This window comes from Podarcis melisellensis (assembly GCF_964234715.1).
Source record: "Podarcis melisellensis genome assembly, chromosome: 3".
Lineage (NCBI taxonomy): Eukaryota > Metazoa > Chordata > Lepidosauria > Squamata > Lacertidae > Podarcis > Podarcis melisellensis.
In genome coordinates this window covers 116,358,944-116,374,312 of record NC_138530.1, presented here as the reverse complement: position 1 = coordinate 116,374,312, position 15,369 = coordinate 116,358,944, and the positions used below count along the sequence as shown (strand labels likewise).

Genomic DNA, 15,369 nt, shown 5'->3' with positions numbered 1-15,369 from the left:
ATTGTTCTGACTATATATTGTGTGCCTGCACATCACCCAGCCCAGTGTCCCATTTCCACAAATGGTCACCGTGAGCCATAAGAGAACTGTCAACCTCCACAACACACTAATGGAGAATTCTAGTTGCTATTGACCACATCCCAGCTCCAAGCAATTCTGTTTTCGGAAACATCCATCTCAAGCGAATCTATGCTGCTCTCACCACATTCATTAATAGCCAGTGCTTCTACCTTTGTTGCTAATGAGCAAATAAATTCAATATTCTTTTGAAAGAAAGGAAGTCCAAAGTTTTTGAGCTGCAAGTGTTAAAGTACCTTGTTAGTACTCCCCCACCACACACATACAATGTGATACATTTTGTAGCTTCCTTGATATACTCAAGAGTCAACATTTGTTGGAAATGCAGAGTTATTTGTTGTATCTTGTCAACAGTGGTTGTGTTACAGAAGGTACTTTGGTGTTCTTCAGCAAAATATTTTAATGGCAAAGGGAAATAATGTTGCATTCTCACATCAACAGTATTGTCTTTTTTGGTAGGGATTCCCCTTACCAAACCATCCCTGTAACAAAACAAATGACTAGGATGAGCGATCCTAAAGAAGCAGATGTGAGCCTAGCCAGCAGGTGTCAGACATGTTAAATCTTACCACTTCATGCATTACACAATGACAACCTTGGGCGCACTGAGCGCACACTCAAAGGGAGCTCCAGCCAAACCTGGCTCTTGTTCACTGTATCTGTGATATAAAAGTTTCCAGATATGTATTTACTGTGGTGAAAATGACCTCCTTTGTTTTATTACTCGCAAGTAGGAATGAGCAAATTGTTCAGTTTCTTTCCTTTCTTTAGAGTTAAATTCACTTCTCCGCATTTCCACATCACTTTGCATTTCCCCTCCCCAAAAAACAAAAACCTGTCCTCATGATAATTCATCAACATTTTGGCATGAATTTATCCTACCTTCACAATTTTCCATGCTATTTTGTCTAATAGATGTTCTTTGCAAATCTTCCCCCCTAATATAATGCAGGTTTTGTACGCTATTTTCAGTATTATGCACATTTTTATGTATATACTCTACACCGGTATATGCATTTTTGTACACATTTTGAGCTGGAGGACACCGCTGTAAAATTTGGGAAAGCATGAACTTTGAAAGATGGCTGCATTTCAGTTTGTGTATTCTTCCAGACCCCTAGGTGGGTTCACCTTTAAATGTGAACTGAACTGAACTCCCCCCCCCCATCCCTACTCACAAGGATGTGGGGTGGAAAAAATGCCCCATTCCATGTGCACCTTAAGTACTTTCTGCCACCTTCTCCTGCTCCCTCAAGCACTCTCCAACTTAGCAGGAGAAATTGGCCATGGAGGTGGGAAATTGCAGTTCCCTAGTGGATCTTCCTTTCCTGCCACTGAGTGTGCTGGAACATGTTTCAGTGTCCTTGGTGAAAAATTGACTATGTCCATTTCTGCCAAAAGTGGGCCAGGGTGTTCCTCAACAGCAAACTGGTGCTTCCTCTAATACAGAGATGGGAACCTGTGACCCTCCAGGTGTGGTTCAACTCCAAGTTTCCATCATGGGCAAAGGTCAGGGATTAAGAGAGATGTACTCCACCAGCATCTCAAGGGCCAGAGATTCCCCATCATTGGTCTATACAATACCCCCCCTTTTCTTGCTCCAGGTAAGGTGGGGGAAGACCCTTGTCAGACAAGGGAAGGAGGAAGCAACAGAGGTTGCAGTAGATGCTCACGTGCACACTCTCAGACCACATGCAAAGTATCAAACCATTTTGGGAGGAGCACAAGGATGATGGTATATTCCTAATTCACACTTCATGTTTTTAGATGTAAACTTTCAAAGCTTTCACCTCTGCAGACTGTAAGGGGTCATATTTTATTTTTCATATTCATATAGACATAATTGGACATCACTTTGGTATTAAGAATACAAATAGCAAAAAGCAAAACAGCTCATAATGTTATTCTAAGAAAGTATCACAATTAATACCACCTGCATGCAAATTTATACAATCTATTCAGTTACAGTATTGATTCTAACTCAGCCTTTATTAAATGACCTCTAAGAAAACTTCTCAAGTTTTTACATATTTCGTTTTGTTGCACCAGTAGGAAATGAAATTGTGCCATGGTTGCTGTTAGGGGTAGTATTTTTAAAGTCCTCCTTTAAAACATTCCAGACATATTTTTTTTAAATATGGATCTGTGGGAAATTTGCAGTCAAACATAACTATGCATGATTGCTAGTTAAGGTATGAAGGGCTTAGGTGTTCTAACAGTGTCCTAACTGCTAGAATAGGCTCAGTTAAGTCATGACCCCTCACCTCTGGTGAGAGAGGAGTTGATGTGCTTCTTCTCTTCCTTTCTCCATTCTCTTCTTCACAATGTAAGCCATGGATGGAGGACGTGTCTCACAATAGCTCCCAGCTTCAAACACATTTCTGAAGCTACTTTTCCTATTTCTACCCAAGAATATTTTGCCTACATTAGCTATTGTTGCTGCATAGGACAATGCATGACCGGGACCGCAAATCTGTAAGTAGCTACTGCTACTACTAATAATAATACACATCATGCTTTAAGTAAGGTAATTAAGCAACAATCAATGTCTCAAAAATGTACATAAGTGAAACAAATTAATTAATAATGCAAAAGCAACTCATAAGCAACAAAATAATAATTATAGCATGTAAATAGAAAATGTAATGTTACAAAAAGGTTCTCACCTGCGATGGAACCACCAATATCATTTGCATACACACATTCACACAACACAAAACTAATGTGAACATATGACCCCCACAGAGACAATCACTTGACAACCACTTTCTTTTTTTTATAGGATATTTATTCAGATTTTTTATAGTATTACAATAAGAATGAAAAAAAATATAACAAAAATACAAAAATAAAAATAGTTAAAAACACACAAATTTCCCATTGCTAATTTTCCTTTAGCTTATTTCCCGGACCTCCTCATACCTCCCTTTTTTTGTATTCCACTTCAAATTGTTGGTTCAGCACATCCTTACCATTAGATTTTTACCTGTTTCTAACCCTTTTTTCATATTGTCACTTTCTCCTTGCACCTATCACATTGATTCCATCAACTTTATTGAGAGAACATTCAAACATTCAGCAACCAATAATCATGCAAGGACAAATGGGTCCATTGAATAAGAACAGCCCAACAGCAAAAATAAATAAGCAAAGCAAAACAAAAAAGACTTATGGGGGGCATCCTCATTTACACCCCATCTCCCCGCTGGGACAAGACAACCAGCCTCTCTCCACCTCCCACCAAGGGAGATTAAGCTCTTCCCCACCAAAAGAATCTCATGCTGTTGGGAGGTGAGTGCAGCCACTAGCACACCTGAGGATCCCACGAGGTTTTCAGGTAACTGTCATCAGCAACAAAACAGCAAATCACATTTTGCATCAGCTAAAGCACTGCAGTATTTTATGCAGGAAGAAAATAAGGGAGCTGTACTCAAATTGTGCAACTATACGAAGGACAGATATATGGGGGAAGTTTTCAGTTAGCCTCGGATGATAGGAATAAATGAATAAAAGACTGTGATCACTGATTTGTTCCTCTTTAAAAATTTTTTTACCATAAGTAACAAATTGTAAATGTTGGTACCATTTTAATCAGCTGTAGCGGATGCTACTGAGATGAAAATCCACTTGGGCTGTTGTGGATCAGGAAAAACTTTACAGTGTTCTTCCAGGTGGTAAAAATACAAGTCATTCTGCATGCAGTGCCCCCCCCCTTTTACTTAAGCATTCCTATAAAACAGAAAGAAAAAGGTGCCTGCATTGAGGGCAGGCAGAAACCCATGATGACATTCAAAAATTTGCCACTGGGGTAAGGGTGGGCTGGCTCCTGTGTGTGATGCCATGTAGATGAACACCCTCTGCCCTTTCAGCTACTGAACATACAATCAATCTGACATATGGGAGGATAAAATTAGCCCAAAGTCCTTGTCTCTTTCAGCATCATCTTGGTCTCTGCAAGTGACACTGGACAAACAATTCAATCATTTCACTGTTTGGCACAATTTATTTATTTTCGAAATATCAAGAGCAATTATACAGCTGGGACAAGAATCCATCACAACCTAACAAACATCCAGCCTTGAGCAACTTCCAATTCTGGAGAAGTCACCTGCCAAGACACTGCTGCCATCTTTTCCTTCTTCCTAATTGCAACCAAGAAGTTTGATAAGTGACTACTTTGTCCCATGGTCACACATTTAGACTGTTAGGGAATGTAGGGAGAGTGAGATCTCTGCTTTTGCCTGAGCAGTGTGCAAGCTCATGGCAATATTCCCTGAATTATTTTTCCTTAGAAAAAATCACTTTGGAGGGTTAAGATATAATTTATGAAAGCAAGTGAAAGCAAGGCAGAGAGGAGGGTCTTGTCATCTGGGTAGCTCAGGACCTCCATACAGGAGAGGTCACTTTGGTACTGCTCATGCAGCAAAACAACACAGGATTACTGGTCTCTGCGAACCTCCAGCGGTTTGACTTCACCCCAGAGACATACTCCATTGTCTCTCAAATCAGAAAACATTTTCACAGCAGTCACACAGATGAAGGAAAAGTCTGTTTCTGTGGATTGGCATCAGTGGTGGGGTTAGGCAATTTTAGACCCTGGACTTAATTATCTTCCTGGGGTCCCCATCTTTAAATAGGAATGTGTTTGCCTTCACTTCTTTTAAAATGTTGCAAGGTAACCCTGTTGTGTTTGCCCACCTCTCACCTCATTCTGTTGTGTGGGAATAACAGCAGTTGGCAGGGTGGGAGCACTTACCTGACCTCCCTGCCATGGCCTTGCTGCAGTGTACCAAGAGGTGGAGCACGAGGGAGGAGGCAGCAGCTAGATCAGTGTGGTGCAGACACAATGGCAGAACCCATCTGGTGCTCCCATCTGTGTGTTTTCACTGTGCCAGACTTGCTGCCTCGTTGCTCCTCTTCCTCCCAGTAAGCCATAGTGGTGCTGGTGATGGGAGGTCAGGTGAGTCTCGATACCTTGCCAACCGCTGCTGAGTGGGAACCTGAACTTCTGCCCTCAAGTCTTGTCTTGACAGCGGCACTGGCCAGCATCATTACCATCAGCTGACCACTGAAGCCATCTGAAACTCCTCCCAGCCCCTATTTCTGGAGGGAAGACCATGTCATCTACTGCTGGGGACCAGAAGAGTCTCCCATAAACACTTAATAAAATGACATATGGTGTTTTTGTGGTTGCTAGGCATTAGCTATGCCACCGCCAAAGTTAAATAAGAACACTTAAGAAGAGTGTTGTTGAATCAAAGAATAGGCTCACTTCTGGTCCTTCATCCTGCGTCTCAAAATCACCAACGAGATGCCTCCTGGCAGCCGACAACCACAATCCTATCATGGAGGCAAGGCTTGTGAGAGCCAGCATGGTGTAGTGGTTACGAACGGTGGACTCGTAATCTGGTGAACTGGGTTCGCTTCACCACTCCTCAACATGCTGCTGCTGGGTGACCTTCGGCTAGTCACACTTCTCTGAAATCTCTCAGCCTCACTCACCTCACAGAGTGTTTGTTGTGGGGGAGGAAGGGAAAGGAGATTGTGAGTCACTTTGAGACTCCTTAGGGAAGTGATAAAGCGGGATATCAAATCCAAACTCCTCCTCCTCCTCCTCCTCCTCCTCCTCCTCCTCCTCCTCTTCTTCTTCTCCCCAGCTGCTTTCCCTCGAGCAATAAGTATTCCAGGGCATCCAGTCTATGTACCTGGAGGTGCCACATACTGAGCATAGCTAGTAGAATCAACCTCCAGCAATTAATCAAAATAGAAAATAAAATAATGCATAAATAATACACAAATAAGTTTGTCTTAACCCCCCTTTTAAAACCATCTAAGCCATCACCACACTTAATGGCAGAAAATTTCCATAAATTAAGTGGAGATGTACCTTTTTTTTGCCTTTTCCTGTGTCTGCTGCTAATACACTATATTGGATGAAGTTATCTAGTTACTTTCTCAACATCAGACATAATTCTGTAAACTCTGATCATGCCCAGGGCCAGCCCGCCCATCAGGCAGACTGAAACAGTCACCTGAGGTCACAGAATCCCATGGGACAGCATCCCAAGGCATAGCTGTCAACTTTTCCCTTTTCTTGCAAGGAATCCTATTTGGAATAAGGGGATTTCCCCTTAAAAAGGGGAAACGTTGACAGCTATCTCCCAAGGATACCCCGCCTGACCCAACTGTCACTGCCCTGGGGATGTATGGTGGCAGCGGCAGCAACTTCTGGCAAGATCTCACTAGATCTCATGGTTGCTCTTTCTGCACATTTCTGCACACTTCTTTTCTGACTAGACCTCTCCAGCTCAGAAGCCATTGGGTACCTAGATTGCAAGCATAACACAATCACTCTGTACTGAAAATAAAACATTCAATAGTTCGCATTATTTAGAGCCAGTTGTTTAGGCTGCATCCAAGGGAGGTAACTTTCCTATACCTCATCTTAGGTGAACAGAAATTCAGATAAGAACAATGCTGGGGAAAGCTGTGGTGTGGTATTTCATGTGCCACCACTGCAACTCTTTGTGCTTGGATCACAGCATTCACATAAAGCCTGGAATCTCGTGCCTTTTTTGAACACACCTGGAGGAGCATCCCAAAGAATAAAGAAGTGTAAAGAAACCACCACAAGACAGAAAGCTTCCACATTTCTAACCTGGCCTGGCCTCACGGCACCCCTTATCCCTCCCAGTAAGCAGTCCCTAATTTTGATCAAGCACCAGCTCTACCTTCAAGCAGGTTTTTTACAGCTGGAAATATAGGTTTATAATGAAAATGCTGACACAACCTTAACTATAGAGGTACTAGCTGGCAATAGCATAATAAATAATATGGGAAATATTTTACACTTCAAGGCAATTACATGTTCAGCCATCTTTAGGATATCTGGCCCATGAAGGGTAAGGATTAGGTTTCCTTGACAAGTGTAAAAGACCCATGACTCATGACTGCTGGAAGGCACAAATGAATTACCAGGGCTGAGTGAGAGACTGGTAATCACCTGTCATTGCTAAAAAATATTATGTTTATTTGGAAAGAGATAGTAAACAGGAACGGTGGTGGGAGTTGGTGTTGGTGTGTGAGGAGGGAGGAACAGATTAGAATATGCTAAATTGGCTGGGGGGGAAATGACAAAAGTTTGTTAAATTGTGAAAGTTAGGCCAGGCAAATCTGCCACCGGCATTTGCACACGAGAAAGAACTCATTTTCATTCTCCATGGCAGATAAATAGGTTTTCAGTGGGCAGTGAAATGACAGCTCCTTCTCGTAAAAGATGTGGCCCAGGTAGACTGTAGTTTCACGCACTCTAATGATGCCTAAAGGCCCTGCTGCCTCTTTCAGAGCGATAACCTCTTTTCCCTTTAGGGTTTCCAGATGGACATTCTCTTAAAATAAGGGACCATTTACAGTGTCATGAAACACGGGAAGCAGCTTATGTCAGAACACTCTAGATCCCTTTCCTATGCTGTCCAAGCACTGCCAGTCCAATGGAAGTAAGCACTACAGGAAAAGCTTAGGCCTGCCAGCCACCCCCCAGCCAAATTGCCCCTCTGCCTCCATAAAGGGGGACACAGTTTACCCTTTGTTCTGGTGTTGTTGTTATGCTGTGCATGTCCAGCCACATGGCATAGCAGGCCATCACACATTAAGGACTCACTCCCCATGGACACTGAGCATGTGAGGAATGGGTGACTATTTTCAACATGTGCCCATGCACATTTATTCAATGTGCATGTATCGTTGAATCAATTTATCATTCTCAAGTCTCTATATAAGGATATTTTATCACGAAAATCTATTGTAAACATTTTAGTCTTGTTGGCTTCTAAGACTTGATTGTATATAGCAATAAAGCAAAACATTTTGTATTGCACTGTTTTTCCTAAATTTTGCACTGCTTACTAGGTTTCATTGACCAGGAACAATTCCTTCCTTTGTCCCACAGCTGAATGGCCACGCCACATTTTCTGCTGGCCAACTTGGAGGTACATCTGGAATAATGCCTTCTGTGGGATTGCTGCTTGTTGTTGTTGTTGTTTAGTCATTTAGTCATGTCCGCCTCTTCGTGACCCCATGGACCAGAGCACGCCAGGCCCTCCTGTCTTCCACTGCCTCCTGCAGTTTGGTCAGGCTCATGCTGGTAGCTTCGAGAACACTGTCCCACCATCTTGTCCTCTGCCGTCCTCTTCTCCTTGTGCCCTCCATCTTTCCCAGCATCAGGGTCTTTTCCAGGGAGTCTTGGCATTTAGAGACAGCCTGTTTAATCCAGATTTACCCCAATTCATTAAAAAAACCTGTTGCCAATTACCCATTTGTGAGATTAAGCCGCTGTTGGCCATATAAAATGGCCTTGACATAAATAAAAGTACAACTCGTACAAGGCACTAAAAAGATGTTATTGTTGAATACAACATCAACTCAGAGCTCTACATTGTTCAGTAGACATCACTGAAAAAATATATATTGAAGTCAAGTGAACAAACTAATACTTTATGAACAGTCTTTACCTTTGATGTGGTCTTCCAACAAACCTGTCAAAAGACAAATGATTCAAATTTCATGTTTTCGGAAGCAAATTGAATCATCCCAATTTTTGTCCCTGGCGATGTTATTATATCACCCTCTGTGTTTATACAGACATGCCGTGTTTAAATGACAGATAATGGCATGATTGCTTAAGACACTTAAAATAATGTGACACCAATTTATTAACATTAGAAATAAAGCCTTTGAAAAGGACCTTGAGCATTATATTAGCATTGATGTGTCAATCCTTTACTTGAAGGATGGTAAGCCTGAGTCCCAGCACAGCCTTAATTAACAGGAAATAATTAGTATCTTTTTCCCCAGCTGTGAATTTGAGGGTTTTTTTTCAACTGAATCCATTGATTGATAATTACAGTGGAGTTACATGTAGTAAAACTCCCAGTATTGCAATTTCTAATTGGCCTTTAAGGACATTTTACTGTTTCAGATACTTTGTTCCAGAGTTCAGTTCTGATTTTTCTTTTCTTTTTTGAACAATTTAATAAGGACACTTTTCTCTAAAAGGTAATGGGATTGTAGAAAAGAATGTGCCCTATATATGTGTGTGTGTGTGTTTCATTGCAGATGCCATTAAAATACAGACAGTTGTGCTGCTTTCTGTGTTTTAATTCATATAATTTTTAATTTAATTTGACAGTTGTATGTGTTTCAGTTGCCTTTATGTGTTGTAAATACATTGCAATGGCTGCGGTTGATGCAAATATCTATAATTTATCAATGTAGTCTATCCATCTCTCTCCACAGACACAAGCCAGTTCCTCAGAGATGTGTGAGGACAAGAGGACATCTACAGAGCAAGTGGTTTCAATGTGTAGTGGCATGGAACTCTGAGGACCCAGGAACTGCCTGTTTTGTGTGTCAGATAACACTCTAGGCCAGCAATGGTGATCCCTCTGGACCTCCAGATGTTGCTGGACTACATGCTGGACTACAGCATGGCGGATGGTCATGGATGATGGGAGTTGTAGTCCAGCAGTATCTGGAGAACCACAGCTTCCCCATCCTTTGTGAGCTTTATGTGCACAAGGGTCATTCCCCAGTCGCCCTCATACTAAAGACCAGCAGCCCATGTACAAAGGAAACCCTATAAGTTTGCTGAAATCAGGACAAGTATGCTGAGCTGAAGGGCAATATGGTGCCCTCTCCAAAGGCACATACAGAGGTTAGTTGGATTTGCAGTTGAATCTTACTCCAATACAGGTGAAAGGAAAGTATCTTCCACTGTGCTTGAGGGCAGGCCGGGCCACATGGCACTCACAGCTCTGTCCCCTCCCCGCCTCTCAACATCACTTGCCTGAGGCAGCTGCCTCACTGCCTCATCCTAGACCCTGGCTGGAATCCTGCGAAAACTAGGACATTTCTCACAGTGTACATCAGCTAGAGTTGAGTTTTAATGACAAGCAGCCATTAGGATGTATAGCAGTGGTTCTCAAAGGGTGTGGCGAGCCACATTGTGTGGCAGGAGAGGATGGCAAGTGTGGTGGGAACATTCAAGGACAATCAATGAAACACTTAAACATTTCAGTGCAATATAGTATAGAATACTATAGTGCCAAAATATTTACTTATTTATTTGCAGAATCTATTCAAAATGAGAGTAAGAGCATCAACTGATACTGTGGACAATCTTAGCTGTGATCCGGAATCGCCATTCGAACAGAGTGCTGGGAAATAGCATGGCTATTCTTCTACAGTTCTCCATGACATATTGTTGTGAACTGCGATTTTCAAGTATGACAAATATGAAAGATCAGAAAAGAGAAAGGCTTCTTTGGGCTGAGGAGATGAGATTATTATTGTTTGTCTCAAATTAGACCTAATATAAATGAGATTATCTGGCAAAAGGAAGCTCACACCACTCATTGAGTTTGTACACGTTATGAAAGGCTCGTTAATAATTACATTTTGAGAATGATTCTTATGTAGTTACATTGTTTTATGCTTTCTCGATGTCCCATGATCACTGGGGTGCCACAAAATATTGTGGGGACCTCGCCTTGCATAATGAATCACATGACACAGTGCGCACACGCCATTTAAATGGGAATGCCCATCATCTTTCTGGGAGCCAAAGCCCCAGAGCTGGTTCCTATTATATTATAAAGTATTATATTATATGATATATAATATTATAAAGTATGGTCATATTATAAAGTAGTCATGTTCTGTGTTACATGATCATGATCATACTATAAAGTAGTTGTGTTCTGTGTTACAAATCAAGCACTGCTAGGAGTTGTTCCCTTTTGTTTTCCAGTGTATTTCTTATCCATAAGAGATTTGGTGTGGCGCGAGCAAATTTTTATTCTGAAAGTGTGACCCAGAGACAAAAGTTTGAGATCCATTGATGCTTGGGCAGCATGCCCAAACCAAGGAGGAATTAAACCCCTTGTTTTCAATGAACTTGATGTGCTGCCAAAATACAGAGCCATGCTTTCATTGTCAGATTAACATAGGCAGAGCAAGCTGCTATTCACCTGTGACATTTACTCCATGGATGTTGGTAAGGAACCTTGACAGCTGACTGCAGTCACCATTCTATAATATATCTATCTCTGATGATAATTCATATCGGCTCAGTCGCTTCATGCCAGAGAACACTGCACAGCTTCCTACACAATGAAGATGTCGGTTTGCTTACTCACACACTTGCCATGTCTTGGCTGCTCGTGCATCTTTCTCAGCAGTGATATACATGAGCTACCAACTTATTCAGAATGCCTCTGTTGCATTTCACCAGCACAACCTCTCTCATTTCAGTCATCAGTGTAAGGACTTCAACTATACTAGAGCCCTGGCCAATTGTTCATTTCGGTACAAATGTCTGTGCGCATGCACACTGGGGCGGTACATGGACCTTGCATCTGTAGCTGTGCGTTTTTTTTTTAAAAAATCCAATCTGTTTCTGAGTCGCTCTGTGTTCTCTGTCCTTTGATCTGTGCTTTGGATTCCATGCTGCTCTGTATAAAATGAAGCTCCGTTTTCCTCATTCAGTATAATGGGGTATCTAAAAAAATAGCTATATCCATTTCCCCATAACTTAAAAATATCTTCAGCTGTTGTGCTTTAACAAAAAGTGATCCAGAGCTCTTCTATGCTCCATGAGCAACTTTTTGGACAGTCTTATTGTAAAGCTTATGAAATCAGAGAAACATATATGAAAATTTAAGTTTAGAAACAACAGAGCAATGTAAGGCGGCGAGGGGGCTGATCCCACTCAAGGGGATATTAACACACTTCGACTTGGAGCGATGAAAGACCTCTGAATCACCCCAATTTCCCTTGTTATTGGCTCCCACATACACCCCCTAGTTTGTGCGTGTGTGCGTGTGTGTAATAAAATATAAGAAACATTGCCATAATATAATATCAACATTAAAAAATTACATCTAGCTAATCCGACTATATGCCATATAAAATCAAATCAAAATGCTGTGAAAATAAATGCAACCATTTTGGAGCAACAGAGCAATACGCTAGGGCGGTTTGCTCGAACCCATTGCACATTGAAAGACGGCACGAGGCAGTCACACTATGTGGTCTCCAGTACCAATGAACATGCTAGCTGGGCATACACGTCTCTGGTCCTGGGCCAATCAGTATCCTTCATTTTGTGGAGAAACTATATGTTTCTTTCACATGGCTTCAGAATGCAGAGGTGGATTTAAAGGAGTGAGAACAGTTTGCCTGCTGAGCTGAGAGCAGGGCTGTCTTTAGCAGATGCAGCACCGGGGTGCAAATATCCACTCAGCACCCCCAAATTACCACGGTGGGGGGAGAAGCTGTGCACTGCCAGCCATGGGGGTGTGTGCGCAACTCTCCCCCATGCCGCTGTATAGTTGGTGTGACATAGCTTTCACCCTAAGCCTCTGCAGGGATTGCTCTCGTCCCGCGGAGGCTTGGGAAGGAAGCGGCACATAAGGTTAACGGGGTGCAGCTGGCAGGCAGGGGAAGGGGAGGCTGCCAGCAAAGCCGCGCAGCTCCCCCACTCACTGGGGCACCCCTGACAGACCAGCGCCCTGGCGCAACGCACCACTAGGCCATATGGGAAAGACGGCTCTGGCTGAGAGGGTGCTGTGGGGGGCATCATGACAATGATGCTCAATGGAGGGTGTGAGTCAGGGGCACCAAATTTTGGTGTCGCACAGGGCACCACTAAAATTTGAAAGGCCAAAGTCAGCCACTGCAGAATGCACAGTGTGACTTATCCCTGTTAAAAGGCAACAAAGGGGCTACTCTGAGAGCAGCAGCAAAGGAAGAGCAGGGACTGTGTTTCCAATGCCCTCATTCCATCAGCACAAAGATTTGCTGCTCACACAATGGAACTTTCCCTCCTCTCCTCCCCTGCCCACTACACCCTCTCCTAACTTGCCCCAAATGATTTAGTGGGGAGAAGAAGGGGTGCAGTGCAGCAAGGCCCCCTGTCATATAAGACAAGACAAGGTGGAACAAGGTCCCGGCAGAGGGTAGGCAGGGCTCGGCAGGGCTCAGGCTGTGCTCTGACATTGCTCCAAGAAAGAGCAAGCTGGAACTGAGCTCTTCTGTAGTAGCAACAGCAGCAGGTGCAGCCTAGTTGTTCGTGGCACCTCTTAGTGGCCCCCAACTTTCTCCAGTAACCTCCTGCTGTGATATCCATGTTAGGAGATGGCAGAGCCACATCCTCAGGCCGGGGTGGGTGGGGGCAGGCATTGGCTCCATTGGCTCACCTCAGCGCACTCCTGGGTCCAACCCTGCATGTCCTTCTCCTTCTGCTGCAGAGTCCTCACCGCCCACCTTTCTTGAAGAGGGACACCAGGGGTACGAAAGGGAGAAAGTTCCATTGTACAAGCAGAAGGGACTTAGCAGCACTACTGCAGATGCAACACAATACACAGCCTACTCAAAGCCTGATAACCACAGTGGGAAGGGACCCCGAAGGCACAAGGTAAGGTTTCTACGGCGGGTGTGTGCCCACAGGTTCCATGCTGGCAACTTGTGGCGTACAATGTCTGGAATCAGTTCTCTGGGGTTTCAGACAGGGCACACACCTGGAGATGCCCAAGATAGAATCTGAGACCTCCTGCATACAAAGTGGATGCTCATCCACTGAGAGATGGGCCCTTGCCCTTTGTTCCCCAAAGTGCCTCTGCTGTGGTGGGGAAGTTCACTACTGGCCAAGTAGATCTCTCTCTGCAAGGGGTGAAGCCTTTGTTACACTTCAGTATATCATGAGGGAGACATTAAACATGCTTTCTGAGCATTCAGGAGGCTCAGAATACCTTTGTTTGCAATTGTTTTTAGTGCAAATAATGCTTTTCTTTTCTTTTTTAAAAAAGGTGCTTGCTCAACAATTTACTTCACCAGAAACACAACTGAATCACAGCGAAATGTTTTAGCAATCAAGACACAAAATTTTAGCTTTGATTGTTTTGAGAATTATCATGGTGCTTTATTTCATATTTCATTCTTTCTACGCACACGAGAGAGCGAGAGAAGAAGAGCAGAGAGTGGGGCTGTTCTGCAGCACTTCTACAGGGATCTCAATCAAAGAAATGTGTATTACATTTTGATTCATGGACATTTTTATTGCCAGGTGGAGCTAGAAGAGGGATTGGGAAAAGGAATCTCAACAGGTTTCTCTTAGCCTCTCCAACACTGGAGGGCTTATGAGAGCAGCCTTTTGATTCTCCACTGTTCATCGATCAACCCTGCTGCTACACGGTGCCCAACGCCTCATTTAGGGTTTTTTTTTAAAGGTTAAAATAACACCTAGTTTCTTAAGAATGTTAAAGCAAATCTAAAATGCAGGCTAGCAAGTGTATACATGCTGTAAAAGGGCATATTATTTGAGTAGCAGCTATGGCGAGTTGTAGAAACTGCAGCTGAAGGTGAAGCATGGCTGTTATCACTGGAAGAAAGAGCATTTATGGGAGTCCGATTTATGAGTTTTGTTTTAGGTAGGTTGTAAGTAATTTTTATTCTATGGTTTTAACTTTTTTTAAAAAAAAATTAAGCTGTTACAAGTGCCTTATTGCCTATGCTGCAGGATATATGTTTTAGATATATTTACTTACGTGCTTACTTGCCGAAAATCCAGTGACACCACTGGAACCCAGCTGGTTCTGCATGTGGTGCTGCTATAGTTCAGAGATTTCTTAATAGAAAATGCAGTCCACAAAGTTGCATGTATTTTAGCTTGTGAGTCACCTGCCTCGAGGGTTGGTAGGGTTAAAACTGTATAAATCGTCATTTTTGTGCTTCTGCTTTTCACCTGAAGCCATGCTGCATCCTGGGACTGGAAATCTTTAAGTTGTGCTCCTATTGCATTTATGCACAGTGGGCTGTACCAAATGATAGTGTTAAATTTGTGTAGTGGTCAGGGCAGTGGCGTAGCGTGGGGGGTGCAGGGGGGCCCGGCCGCACCGGGCGCAATATCTGGGGGTTAGGGTTAGGGGGCGCAAATCCACGGGTTAGGGGGCGCAAATTACTTGCCTTGCCCCGGGTGCTGACAACCCATGCTACGCCACTGGGTCAGGGCACTTAATTTTCACAGGTTTCTCCTACTGGCAGCTTGTCCCCTGCACCCCGTTGTGGTCCTGAGGATTGCAGGGGGTGTGGGGACAGCAAAAACCAGATTCTCCAATTTATGGGAGCAGAAGCGTTTTCTGCTAAGGCATTGGGTATAAATCAATATGCTTACATGGCCTTGGTATGCAAGTTGATATCACAGAGTTTGGTGAGATTGCAGAAGATGGTTTTGTG

The 15,369-nt window shown here is 43.2% G+C and overlaps 1 long non-coding RNA gene across 1 annotated transcript in view; it reads right to left on the bottom strand.

Annotated features, from left to right (window-relative positions):
• Positions 1–8,503: 8,503 nt before the first annotated feature.
• LOC309367417 overlaps positions 8,504–15,369 on the bottom strand; it is a 48,206-nt gene continuing 41,340 nt past the window's right edge. The window contains exon 3 of the long non-coding RNA XR_014167153.1: positions 8,504–8,612. This is a non-coding gene — a long non-coding RNA (uncharacterized lncRNA). The remainder of the gene's footprint in view (positions 8,613–15,369) is intronic.